The 14143-nt window shown below is 49.0% G+C and overlaps 1 long non-coding RNA gene across 7 annotated transcripts in view; it reads left to right on the top strand.

Moving 5' to 3' along the window:
- The window catches only part of LOC107967407 (uncharacterized), a 62984-nt gene that overhangs the window by 20600 nt on the left and 28241 nt on the right, over positions 1 to 14143 (top strand). For all 7 annotated transcript variants that reach the window (XR_008538215.2, XR_008538217.2, XR_010147937.1 and 4 more), the window contains exon 2: positions 13471 to 14052. This is a non-coding gene — a long non-coding RNA (uncharacterized LOC107967407). The remainder of the gene's footprint in view (positions 1 to 13470; positions 14053 to 14143) is intronic.

Raw genomic sequence — 14143 nt, 5'->3', positions numbered from 1 at the left:
AACCACAGGGAAGCAAAGGCACAGAAGGGCGAGGCTGTCTAGATGGAGAGAGGAAATCCACCGTGCGGGGACTGTCACTAAGTTTCATTAAAACCCAAAATGAAGTCATACATTCAACCACGTAGACTGTTTTTTTCCTTTCCTACTGTTTTTGCCCATCAGGCAGGCGTGGCCTCTTGTTGGCCAGAAACTCAAAGGTGGAAACTGACACTTATTTAACTGAAGGGGCACGGGTGTGTGTGTGTGTTGGCGGCGGGGGGGGGGGGGGCACTGGTTTTGTTGGGGGAGGGGGGATCTTTATTTTTGCTTTCTGAAAAATTGACTGATAAAATTATAAGTATTTACTGTGTATAACATGGTATTTTGAAGTACACATACATCATAGAGTGACAATCTAGCCAATTAACATATGTATTTCATGTATTACTTTCAATGGCAAAAACTGCAATTACTTTTGCACCAACCTAATAGCATTTTAGGGTGAGAACATATATCATCACTCAGCATTTTTTAAGAATACAATGTGTTCACAGTGGCTCACGCCTGTAATCCCAGCACTTTGGGAGGCCGAGGCAGGCGGATCACGAGGTCAGGAGATCGAGACCATCCTGGCTAACATGGTGAAACCCCATCTCTACTAAAAATACAAAAACAAAATTAGCTGGGCGTGGTGGCAGGCGCCTGTAGTCCCAGCTATTCGGGAGGCTGAGGCAGGAGAATGGCGTGAACCCGGGAGGCGGAGCTTGCGGTGAGCCAAGATCGTGCCACTGCACTCCAGCCTGGGTGACAGAGTGAGACTCCATCTCAAAAAAAAAAAAAAGAATACATTGGGTGGGAATTGAACAATGAGAACACTTGGACACAGGGTGGGGAGCTTCACACACCGGGGCCTGTCGTGGGAAGGGATAGCATTAGGAGATATACCTAATGTAGATGACTAGTTGGTGGGTGCAGCACACCAACATGGCACATGTATACGTATGTAACAAACCTGCACGTTGTGCACATGTACCCTAGAACTTAAAGTATAAAAAAAAAATACAATATGTTATTAACCATACAGAGTCCCGACATGCAATAGATCTCTTGAGCTTATTCCTCCTGTCCAACTGAAATTTTATACCCTTTAACCAACATCTCTTCCCCTCCCCACTTCCCCCCACCACCATTCTACACTCTATTTCTATGGGATCAACTTTTTAGATTCCACGTATGAGTGAGATCATGTGGTATTTGTCTTTCTGTGCCTGGCTTATTTCACTTAACATAAGATGCTACTGTGTATTTATCGAAAGGAAATGAAATTAGTATGTTGAAGAGCTATCTGCATTCCATGTTCATTTCATTACTGTTCACAATAGCCAAGATACAGAATCAACCTAAGTGGCCATCAGGGGATGAATGGGTAAAGAAAATGTGGCATATATATACAATGGAATGCTATTTAGCCTTATAAAAGAAGGGAATCTTGTTGTCTGTGACATGTGGATGAACCTGGAGGACGTTATGTTAAGTGAAATATGCCAGTTTTGTTTGTTTGCTTGTTTGTTTTCAGAAACATCAGGCTCCCCAAAAGCCCTCCCCTGGTATGGGGTGCTCTTCCCTTAGGGAACGGAGAGTCAGGTCCCTCCCAACCTCAGCTTTTGCTAATGGGAGCAGACAAAGAATAAGAGGTTGGTGAGATCCCAGGAGTAGAGAATGTGGGGGAAAGCAGAAAGTCACAACTTAGTGAGGCCAAGTTTGTTCCAGGCCCAGACAGGGCTTCCCAGCCCTTCCTGCCCCACCGGCCCACCCTGCCCAGCCATGCCGCCAGGCCTTTGCTCACACTGTCCCCTCTCCCTGGGCAGCTCTCCCTCCTTTTCTGCCCGCAGAAACCCTGCCTGTTTTTAAGGACCAAATTAAATGCCCCTTTCTTTTGCCATCCACCCCCACCACCCTCGTCTGGCAGAATCAATGCCTGTCCCTCTGCGCTCCCATCAGGACGGGCCAGCATCTCTGAAAGTGCTCTCCAGTGTCTGGAAGTTGTTTGCATGCATGTGCCCCACCCTCACGACTGCTGTGACCTCCTGAAGGAGCAAGTCCAGTTGTTCCAAGTACCAGCACATAGCACATAGCAGGCACTCAATACATGTTTGTTGAGGGAGTGAAGGATGCAGCTCACCCAGGGCCTCAAAACGCCATGTGTTTATGTATGATCTATACAGCCAGCTCCCACCCCTTGCTCCCCATCACTATTAAAGGACTTGATCTTGCCCACCAGCCAACACCTGTGGTACCCTGTGCTCCTGGGCACTGGCCCCGGCTGGAGCCTGCCCTGCTCACCAGGACTCCCGGCACATCTGGCCAGCCAGCTGGGCTCTTCCTACACATCCTGCATCTCTGTGCTTTGAGCCGCATCTGCTTGGGAGAGCGGGGGGATGCAGTAGGAGGACAATGATCCTCAAGTCTCACAGCCATGCCATTACACATCCAGCCCTGATGAAAGTCCCCAAAATGCATCAGTTCACCATCAAGGCATCTGTGGTTGCCTTTCTGAGATGTCCTATGGCATGGATCCTGACGATGACATTCACTGCCCCCGCACCTGCTGGCTGCCCCTGAATCCCACCTTTGTGCTACAGTCAGAACTTCCTCCTGGGGGGAAGGCACCTTGAGGCTCATTGCCGGGCAATCTGGGAGATCTTCATCATTTCAACAGGAACTGTGTCCTAAATGTGAATTTGCATGAGAGGACGGGCCCACCCTCATGTCCCACCCAGTTATGCCTGTTTCAGAGGTGAAGGGTACTTATACTGCAGGCACAGGGACTTTCAGAGTTGGAAGGGACCTTAGAGAACATTGATGCAAAGTGTGGTCCCAAGACCAGCAGCACCTGGGAGCAGTGACTAGCCATCCTGGTTTCCCAGGATTGCCCAGGTTTAACCCTGAACAGCACTCCTGTATCCCAAGAAATCCCTCTGTCCCGGGCAAATGGGGATTATCAGTCACCCTGCCTGGGAGCAAATCCTGCAGGGTCTCACACTAAACCTAATGAATCAGAAACTCTGGGGGTGGGCCCTGAGATCTTCACTTTAACAAGTGCCCCAGGTAATTCTAAGACCTAAGCAGGAGAACCGCTGCTTTTCCCTGCAGGTGGGAAACCAAACACTCAGGGAGGGCAGTGGCTTGCCTCGCCAAGCACAGGCAGCAAGTAAAGGGCAGAGCCAGAAAGAGGGTCTGGACCCCACTGTGTGGCACCGCTGTCCCCATCTCAGTCCACAAGCTCGGGAAGGTAACCAAATCAGTCAGCCTGTTAAATAAGATGCTGAGAAGCACCCAGGCCAACTGCTGCAGTCCGTGGATGCTGGGCTTTGCCCTGGGGGTCTGGGAAGGTGGAAATAGCCACCTTCAGGGAGGGGTAGAGTCCCCCTGAGCCCTGGAGCATTGGGACAGAGTAGCAGGGGTTTCAGATTCAGGCCACAGCCTGAACAAAGGGCCAAAGGGAGGACACAGATGTGCCTTTTAGAGGCCAAGGAAGAGATCAGCGTCGCGAGGCCAGGGATCTGGGAGGTACGGTCCCTCTCCTTTGTCCTCAGAGGCTTGTCCATGATTCTGCATCCAGCATTGGTTACACCCGTAGTGGGAGTCTCTGCCTTGCCTGCCCCCTGCTGTCTAGCTGGTGCCCCTCAGGAACACTTCCTTCAATTGGTTCCGAAGCCCAGCTCCCAACTGCTATGAACAGAAATAACACCCACTTAGGAAGGCCAGTCGGCTTCCCAGCCATCATAAGACACTCAAAGCTCAATGAAAAATGATTTGGGGGATTATCCAAAGCCCTGGCCCCTCCATTCGCTGGCAGATAAGCTCACATCAAGTGGCTTATGTTTGCTTTTCTCCTCTCCAGGGGCAGCTGCAGCCATTGCCATGTTCCCCCACCTACCTCCCCTGATATATCACTCTCCAGGCAAAAGGAAATTGGGGTACAATGAGGTCCTAGAGAGGGGAATCCACTGGGACAGTCAGGAGGAGGGCTGGAAGTGGTGGCTGGAGCTCTTCCGCTCACCTTCCTTCAGCCCTGTCCCCTTCCCCGGAGGCAGCAGAGTTAAGCAGGCTTTGGAGCCTTTCCCAGTGCCCTAGGCATGCCCAAGCCGCCCTCCCTCATCACACAAAAGCACTTCCTTTCCCTGACCTTCTAGCTGCTTCCCTCCCAGCCTTCTCATTTGAAAATATTCACCTCCAGGTCTCTGTTTCCTCTCCCTTCATGGTGCATCCCTATGATCCCCATGTATCCTTCATGGACAAAGGTGAGCCCTTGCTTGGACCTCTTAGCAAGCATGCAGTACTGCAGCCCACCCTGTCCTCCTTGGCTTCCTGGACCCCCACTCCCCTGGTTCTCCTTCTACCCCCGCCTCTGTTTCAACTTCCCACCTGGCTGCTTCTTCCTCTGCCCACTCCTGGGGTCTTTCCTCTCCTGCCTCTTCCTGGAGCACACTGCCTGCCTGATGGGGCCTCCCTCTGCGCCAGTCAGGTGTCTGTCCCCTACTCTCCATTCCTCCACCATCTCTTTCTCGAACTTAAGCACCACCTTCCTGGGGTCAGCATCACTTTCAGGACATTAATTCAAGTCCCCGAGCTTCACATGTAAGGTCACTCTTGACCTGACCCCACCTAACCTTCAGCTCTCACCCACTCCATGCACACTCTGCACCAGTGGTCTCCAAGGTGGCAACAGACAATATACTGGGATACAGGGAAAACTTACTGAAATCCCTATCCCTCATTATTTTTTAACTTTCAAAACTGCAAAATGAAGTTTTGATGAATACCTGCTATATAAATGGACAATAGTACATGAATAAAAATTATAAATAAGAAATTTGAGGGGGTGTACAGTCAGAAGAGCTCGGCGACCACTGCCTGCCACGGGCCTCTGGTCTTATTGCCCCCACTGCAGTGCCCCTGGCACAAACATGTAGCTTAAAGAAGCTACAAGTTTGTTGTTCTCTAATGTAAACTAAGTCTGGAGGTAAGCAGCTCAGGGATGAACGGCAGCTCTAAAACCATCTGAGACCCAGAATCTTTGAACTAATTGTTACTCCTTTTCAACCCATAGTTTTCAGCTCATGGTTCAATAGAGCTGCTTCAGCTCCAGCCACAACATCAGCATTCCAACCAACAGGAAGAAGGAAAGGGTGAAGAGAGACATGCCCCCACCACTCTAAAGATACTTCTGGCTGGGTGTGGTGGCTCATGCCTGTAATCCCAGCACTTTGGGAGGCCGAGGCAGGTGGATCACCTAAGGTTAGGACTTCGAGACCAGCCTGACCAACATAGAGAAACCCCGTTTCTACTAAAAATACAAAAAATTAGCCGGGTGTGTTGGTGCATGCCTGTAATCCCAGCTACTCGGGAAGCTGAGACAAGAGAATCGATTGAACCTGGGAGGCAGAGATTGCAGTGAGCCAAGATTGCGCCATTGCACTCCAGCCTGGGCAACAAGAGCGAAATGAAACTCTGTCTCAGAAAAAAAAAAAAAAAAAAAAAGATACTTCTAACTGTTAAAAGACAGATAATGACATTATTAATGATAAAGGGATTAATCCACCAGAATAATATCTTAACTCCAAATCTGTTTGTACTCCATAAAATATCTGCAAACATACGAAGCAAAATTTAAGAGAAATAAATAAGGTATAGACAAATTCACACTTGTAGGGAGAGTCTGTAATAGGCATCTTTCAATAGCCAATAGACCAATCAGACACCAGATCAGTAAGGATACAGAAGATGTGAAAAGTGCAATTAACAAATTTGACCTAATCGACACATACAGAATTTTGTACTCTACAATGACAGGATGTACATTCTTTTTAAATGAACATGAAACAGATACCAAAAGATGATCCTTCTAAAAAGCCGCATATACCACTTCTGCTTACATACCGCTCTCCGGCAAACAGGGAATCCTGGCTATGCCTAGCGGGAAGAGAGGCTGGGAAATGTCTTTTGCTCCAGGTGACCAAGTACCCAATTAAAATGAAGATGCTCTACTCCCAATGAAAAAGGGGAGGACAAATATTAGGGAAACCATCAGTCTCTGCCCCCCACCCCTTCCTGCCTTGCCCTGGGTTCCCTGGTCCTGAGAGTACTGCACAGTGGGTAAGAGCTTGAGGCCAGAGCCAGGGATTCCTCATTCAACTCTGGCTTTGCCATTTACTTGCTGTGTGACTTTGGACAAGTTATTTAACCTGTGTGAACCTCGGTTATATTGCAAAATGGGACTAGCCCTACTTCATAGGGGTATTGGAAAGAGGCACCAGAATAATGCACGTAAAGCACTTAGGTCTGCATCTGGCACGTGAAAGTGTTCCATAAATGTGACCTGCACAGAGAGGTTAAGTAACTTGCCCAAGGTCACACAGCCAGTAAAATGGCAAGGCTAGCTTTGAGATCCAGGCATCTGGCTCCAAGTTTCTTTGGGGCCTTTGCCACTCCCAGCACAGGGACCCAAGTGTGGTGGGATATTACAGGAGATGGAGCCTTGAATAGTGGGGGATAGAAAACTGCAACCATCGATTACAGACTTCTAGAGAAGTCATTTTAAAATGTACGTTTTAGCTCCGATGGGTAAATTTCCTCATTCTGTCTGCAAAAGATTGAATTAAGTGAGCCCCAAGGTTTCCCCTTAACCCTGACATTCTGTGGTTCTATCTTCTCTACCAATAATGGCTATAATTTTACCATTAGAATTACGTTTTTCTTTGTTAAGTCCTATCTTCTGCCTGAAGTCCTTTTTAAAAAATACAATTTTCCTTTCAGGGGCCCTGACCCCTTGGTTTGAGTGAGTGAATCGTGCCCCTTTGCTGCAGATCGAGAGAAGGTTCCGTGTTAGGAGTCTAGTGGGCCCTGGCTGGGAGGGGAGGGACGTGCAGAGGGAGGGAGACTGCAGACAGTAGCGCCCAGGCCCCCACAAATCCCTCAGCTTACTAAAAACCCATGGCGCCCAGAGGACGCTGCACCCAGTCTCTTGTCAGGGCCGACTGCAGAATGACCTCCAAACAGCTTCTGCTCGATTGCCTGGCCACCCCCATCCATCACCATTCTTGACAGGCTTCCTTTTTTTCTCCTACATTTCTTCCACCACCCTATCTCTCAAACTAAATTGAAGAAAAATGGGTTTTGTCTTTTTTTAATGAGAAGACTAACAGTCTTAAATTACCTTCTTCAAGGTCTGCAAATAGAAATCCCAAATAAGACAGCCACCTTTTCTTTTCTCTCCTCTTCTCTCCCTGTCTCCGTGAGCCCATAAGCTTGAAATAAAAGGCAGAGCAGTGGCTCAGGGAAGTAATTTGGGCTTTGGCCCAGCACCAGCCAAAGAGGCAAGAGCAAGGGGGGAGGAGGGCCTGATGGGGGGTTGGGAATGATAGAGGAAGAGAAGGTCATGGGCAAAACCAATGCCTCATTGCGTATGTTCTGAAATAAAAGAGCTTCCCAAAATGGGGACAATTTCTTAAAGAGCAACTACTCTGTGAGTGTGCAGGTGCCCAGGGGTACAAGTAGGTCCAGGTGAAGAGGAAACCATAAAGGCTTCAGACTTACTGAGGTTCAGACTGACTAAGAAGCAAATGGGATTACTGAGTACAGTGGGCCTTCTCTGCCTTTATCACCAATGTTGACTTTCCCTAGAAAGTCCATTGATGGGTGTCCGGACAAGAGACAGAGCATGGTGCTGGGGCAAAGAGTGGAGTTTTAGGACTGGGGTCTTAGGTTCTAGTACCAGCTCTACGGCATGTAATAATAAAAGCTAACATTAAATACTATGTGCCAAGGACTATGCTAAACACGTCACATAGATTATCCCATTCAATCTTCAAAACAACCCTATGATGTAGGTATCATTATCCCCATTTACAGATGAGAACACTGAGAGATGGGAAGTCATGTCACTGCCCAAAGTGTCACACATCTTGTGACATATCAGGGTTTGAACCCAAGGAGTTAAGACTCCAGAGGCTCTTAGACTTCTTCTGCCAAACAGTCTGGGCCTGTCTGGACCTGCTTCCTCATCTGGGAAGTCAAGGGGTGTAGAGGCCAGGTGAGGTGGAATGGGTCATCACTGAGGTCTTTCCGGCACAGATGCTCTGATATGGGACTCCTGCCACACCTGTGGATGTGCAGTACAGGTTTCCACTGCAAAGCAGCCATGCTGAACATGTGTGTGTGTGTGTGTGTGTGTGTGAGAGAGAGAGAGAGAGAGAGAGAGAAAGAGTGTGTGTCTATGACAGATAAACTTGTGTCCTGCAACCCCGATGAGACAGGGAAAGAGAATAAGAACACAACAAGGCCAGGGAAATCTGTGGAAGATTTGTAGGTTAGACCTTTGTCAAGAGAACAAAACTGGCACCTGAAGGTCTGGAAAATTCTGCCCACATTCACCTCCACTAAGGCATCCAGTAGCCTTTGCGATTCCCTGATCTTTACTCTATGCTGCACACCCACAGCCTCAAAGATCCCTGGCAAGACAGGCAAATAAGCCCTTCAAAGGGAACCTGGCTGAGGCGCCCTGGCTCTTGGAGGGGTGAGGTGGCTCTCGGTAATTCCCCAGCCCAGCCTGTGTGCCTTCTCTAGACTCAGCAGCCATGGCCCATTACAAGACCAAGCAGGATGACTAGCTGATTGTCTACCTGAAGTATTTACTCCTTGTCTTCAACTTCTGCTTCTGGATGAGTGAATTCTGCACACACATCCCCTTTCCCGAGCACTGAATGAGTCAAGCCACCTTTGTTTTTTGTGAGTCACCACTTTGAAGTTGATTTCTTCCAAATCAAAGACCACCCATGGGCAAATTCTGCCTACTTTAAAGCAAATGTGTATGTTTGCTACTGAGGGGGAAGAAAAGAATCCGGTCTGCAGGTTGGCGTGGAGTCCGTACCACGTGGCGTCTGAATAGAAGCACAAACATCACAATGAGCTTTGTGTTCTGGCCCCGCTGTACAAAGGCTCGGCTTCTTTCTTCCCTGCTAACTTGTTGCGCAAGTGCCTTGTGGGAAATGTGACTGCCTGAAATAGTGGCTAATAATGGCTTGTTTCCAACCGAAGCCCATTTGCCTTTCATGGTTAACATTCTCCAGGCCCAGGGCAGGGAAACAGAAGTCCTGGAAGCTCAGGGGGCTGCTGCCTGTGATGGAAATGGTCTCTATGGTGACTCCCCGCAGGAAACCTGCCTGGGTGATGTCTTCCTGAGGACCATAGCCTGTCCGCTTGGGGCCATTATCTGGACAATTGGGAGCCGAATACCACCCAAAAATAGCCAGACACCAGAATATAAGTATTTTGTATTACAGTCTCACTAAATTTGGGAAAGTAGGAGAAGGGTAAGAGTGCAGGCTTTGCAGGCAGCTGGACCTAGGCTCTGCCAGCTACTAATGGTGTGGCCTTGAGCAACTGAAGTTCGAGGAGCCTGTTTCCCTGGCTACAATTCAGGGATGATTGGGGTTGCATTCGATAAATGCAATATTTTGAATATCAGATGTCAAATGCCTGAAAATACCACCAAATCAACCCTCAGATAAGGCAGCCAGGTTTCCTGCTACCATGGTAAGGGAGAAGACCCTTTACAGAGTCTTAGAATCATCTCAGAAAACCAAATGCAAATGGGATATGTCTGAGTTTTGAGCATCTTTCCTGCAGGGACTTGATTAAGATTGGGAAGAGCCATGACCTAGGAGTTTGGGATGGGAAGACATGGCAAGGCAAGAGTTTTTGAAGAGTCTTGGTGAAAAGACAGTCATTAGATGCTATTAAAAAGTTGTACAATCTGCTGTTTGTGTAAATGTTATTTGCAAAGTCCCCGAAATGAACAATAAAATTATGTTCAGCTTTTATCTTCCTGGGCAAGAGTCTCCTGTGGAATAAAAAAGCTGTGTTGATGAGGACAGTAAACTGTGTGGCATAGATGGCTTCAATTCTCAGGGACAAATCCAATAGGATGCTTAGGATTCCTACTGATGAGCACTTCTTTTTAAGAATGACTATGTTTTTCCTAATCATAAAAGTCTTGTGTATCCACTACAGATCACCTCTAAAATACTGAAAAGTATGCTAAGAAAATGAAAATTGTCCTTATCTCCCTATGTTAGCTTCCCAGGGCTGCTGTAGCAAAGTGCCATAGACTGGATAGCTTTAAGCAACAGGAATTCACTCTCTCGCAGTTCTGGAGGCTACAAGTCCAAAATCAGGGCATCAGCAGGGCTGTGCTTCCTCTGGAGCGTCTAGGGGAGGGACCCTTTATCACCTCTTCCAGCTTCTGAGAGTGGCTGGCAATTCTCAGCACTCCTTGACTTGCAGCTGCCTCCCTCCAATCTCTAAGGCCTCTGCTGTCACATGCTGCTCTCCTGTGTGTCTCTGTCTTCGCGTGACGTCTTCCTCTTCCAAGGACACCAGTCATGTTGGATTAGGGCCCACCCTTCTGACCTCACTGTAACTTGACTACATCTGCAAAGATCTTATTTCCAAATAAGGCCATGTTCACGGTTCCGGTGGTTAGGATTTCAACATATATTTGGGGGGACACAGTCCAACCCATAACACTGGCCATCCCAGGAATGGCCACTGTTGACATTTCCTCTAGACTTCGCACTGATCAAAGTGAGAGATGGTAGTGACCTGCACTGTGGGAATGACAGTGGGGATAGAAATACTTGGAGTCAAGGGATTTAGGAGGTGAAATTGACAAGAAGAGATTCCTTTGGCTGGAAGAGGTGCCTGGGATATGAATCTCCTGATGGATGGTAGAGCTCTTCATTGAAACCAGAGACTGGAGAGAGAAGTTTGGGGTCAGATGGTGAGATCAGATGTAGACATGGTGACTTTTCGAGGTGCCAGGAGACCTCTGAGCAGAGATGCCCTGTAGGCAGTTAGCTTACAGGTCTGGATCTCAGGAGAGAGTTAGGCTGGCACCCCAGACTTGGGGATCATCCCCACCCCAATGGCAGCTGCAGCCACAGAAATAGGGGAGATCCCTTAGGGAGAGCATGGAGATCGAGAGGAAACGAGAGGCAAGAAGGAGACATGGGCATCCCCACAGATCAGGGTGAGTTTAGGGCGTCCCCACAGGTCAGGGTGAGTCTAGGGTGTCCCCAAGGTCAGGATGAGTCTGGGGTGACCCACAGTCCCAGTTTGCCCTGAACTGAGGGAGTTCCCAGGATGTGAGACTTTTAGTCTAAAACCAAGAGAGCCCCAGACAAGCTGATCAGTGCTTACAGTTTGATCAGGGGAGCCTGAGGCAGAACAGTCAGCGAGGTGGGAGGGAAGCCAGGGGCCTGAGAAGGTCAGCGGTGTTGAAGGGTAAGGCAACATCAAGTGTTCTGAGGCCTGGAAGAGGCCACTGGGCTTAGCAACAGAGGGGCAGCTGCGGGGAAAGCACTTTCAGGAAAGTGCAGAGACGGGAGGGTAGAGGAGGTGGACTCCGTGTAGACACCACCGGCCGGGCACCAGGAGAGGGCTGGGCAGTAGCAGATGGGGCCAGAGGGTCATCGGCTCTTTAGTCCCTAGGGCTGTCTTGAGGTGCTCTGCCCAAATATTTGTGGAAGGCCTCGGACCTTGCGTTCCTGCCTGTGCCAATGTCCCGTAGGTGGGAGTGGGCAGCAGACATGGTGACCACGGTTGGGGAGGACCCAGGGCCTGTTGGGTGTGTGCATCCTTTTGGGGAGGGAAGGAGAAGGGTCTGTGGGTGGCAGTGCACACAGCTGCGCAGCAAGTGTGTTACTGGTGCAGTTGCCAGCAAGGGGAGCTTCCTTCATGCAGCGCTCCCTGCTTCCAGTTAAAAATACCCCTGCCGAGGGCCTGGCTGGCCGTGGACCAGCTTCCCAGGGACCAGCTCAGCTCAGACTTCTTTCCCTGGTGGGGGATGGTTGGATTTTGAAGGTTCAGACCTCAGTCTCCAACACAGGGGTTCCTGGCGTCCGGTCCCCAAGACCTGCTGCAATCTCCTCCGGGGTAGACACTGGGCAGCCTGCAGGCCCAGTCCCTAGGGACAGAGCACCAAGTCCCTAGGAACTCACCAGAATTCCCCAGGAGGGGGCGTTGGCCAGTGAGGATCCCTTCCAACAAGAGAAGGTTCCCTCCCACACAGACACCCCCAGCGTCCAATTGCTGTCCTCCTGCCTGAGCCTGCCGAGGTATGAGGCACAGCACAGGGGAAACACAAGCTTCCTTTCTCCCCCAGAACGAGGTCCTCTCTAGTCTATCACCCTGCACTCTTTATCGAAACCCAGCACAGAGAGGGGAAACCTGGGTTGGCCCCAGTGCAGTTCTGAGCCCAGCATTTGACAGGAGCTGTTGGATGGTAAGTGTCATTATTATCCTCACTTTACAGACAGGGAACAGGCCACCCGGTTCTGAATCTCACCCAAGGTCTGATAGTGTTGCTAAAGCTAACACTGGCACCCAAGTATTCTAATACCAGGTCAGTGATGAAAATGACAATTAAAAACTCAGTCCACAATTTGTATGAAGCACCTAGTAAGTGCCAGGCATGGGTCTAGGCCCATAGGGTCTATCAGTAAACAAAGTTCCCAGCGTTCCTGGAACTCACTATGGTGGGCCTCTGTGCTTGTCCTTGCAGGTGCATCATCCCATTAATCCTCCCAGCCCTGCCTGAAGCTGTGAATGGCTCTCTTAGAGCCCTGCTTTAGGAATGGGAAGCACTTTGCCTTGTCCCGGAGCTGTAGCCCAGTGCTGCCTGGCCCCAGGCCTGTGTGCTTGGTCACCACGCTTTGCAGCCCCAGCTCTAAATCGCATACTTTCCTAGTGTCCTCGGGGCATTCATGAATTAACGAGGCAGCACAGCATGCTGGGAAGGCTCAGACTCAAGTTTGGATTCAAATTCAGACTCCATTATTTATTTGCCCTGGGACATTGGGTGCTACAGATTGAATTGTGTCCCCCCAAAAGTTATATGTTGAAGCCCTAACCAGCAATGTGCCTGTATTTGGAGACAGGGAGGTAAGTAAGGCTAAATGAGTCCATAGGGGCATGGTTCTGTTCTGCTAGGATTGATGATCCTCTAAGAACAGGAAGAGAGGGAGAGCTCTCTTTTTCTCCATAGACAAGCACCAGGTGAGAACACCACAAGAAGGCGGCCATTGGCCAGCCAGGAAGAGAGCCCCACCCAGAACAGATCACCTTGATCTTGGACTTCCCAGCCTGCAGAACTGTGAGACAATTAATTTCTGGTGTTTAAGCCACCCAGACTGTGGCATTTTGTTACAGCAGCTTGAACTAAGACATTAGGCAAATCACTTAATCTCACTGAGCCTCAGTTTTTTCATATGCTACATGAGAATACCAATACCTGTAAGAATTAGAGGTTACTATTTAGAAAAATAGCACAATTTGTGCCACATAGTCGGTGCTTAGCTATTATGCATAACTATTATGATTAGACTGATGGGCATGCCTGGTCTCTTTAATGACTTTCTCTGTCCATAGTGCTGACTTCGAGACTTTTCTGATGGTGACTCATGATATGCATGGAAGCATAAAAAATGCTCACACGAAACATTCAGAAAACTAAACTTACCCTTACGTATATGATGCTGTGATGGTTAACACTGAGTGTCAACTTGATTGGATTGAAGGATGTGAAGTATTTTTCCTGGGTGCGTCTGTGAGGGTGTTGCCAAAGAAGATTAACATTTGAGTCAGTGGACGGGGGCAGGCAGACCCACCCTCAATGTGGGTGGGCACCGTCTAATCAGCAGCCAGCGTGGCTAGAATAAAACAGGCAGAAGAACATGGAAGGACTTGACTTGCTGTGTCTTCTGGCCTTCATCTTTCTTCCATGCTGGATGCTTCCTGCCCTCGAACATGAGACTCCAAGTTCTTCAGCTTTTGGACACTTGGACTTACACCAGTAGTTTGCCAGGGGCTTTTGGGCCTTTGGACACAGCCTGAAGGCTGCACTGTCGGCTTCCCTCCTTTTGAGGTTTCGGGACTCGGACTGATCCACCACTGGCTTCCTTGCTTCTCAACTTGCAGACGACCTATCGTGGGACTTTACCTTGTGATCCTGTGAGTCGATTCTCCTTAATAAACACCCTTTCATATATACGTAGATCCTATTAGTTCTGCCCATCTAGAAAATCCTAATACAGATGCATGC

Source organism: Pan troglodytes, chromosome 10 (genome assembly GCF_028858775.2).
Source record: "Pan troglodytes isolate AG18354 chromosome 10, NHGRI_mPanTro3-v2.0_pri, whole genome shotgun sequence".
In the NCBI taxonomy this organism is placed as follows: domain Eukaryota; kingdom Metazoa; phylum Chordata; class Mammalia; order Primates; family Hominidae; genus Pan; species Pan troglodytes.
Note: the sequence above shows the minus strand (reverse complement) of the source record. Positions and strands in the feature narration are given on the sequence as shown.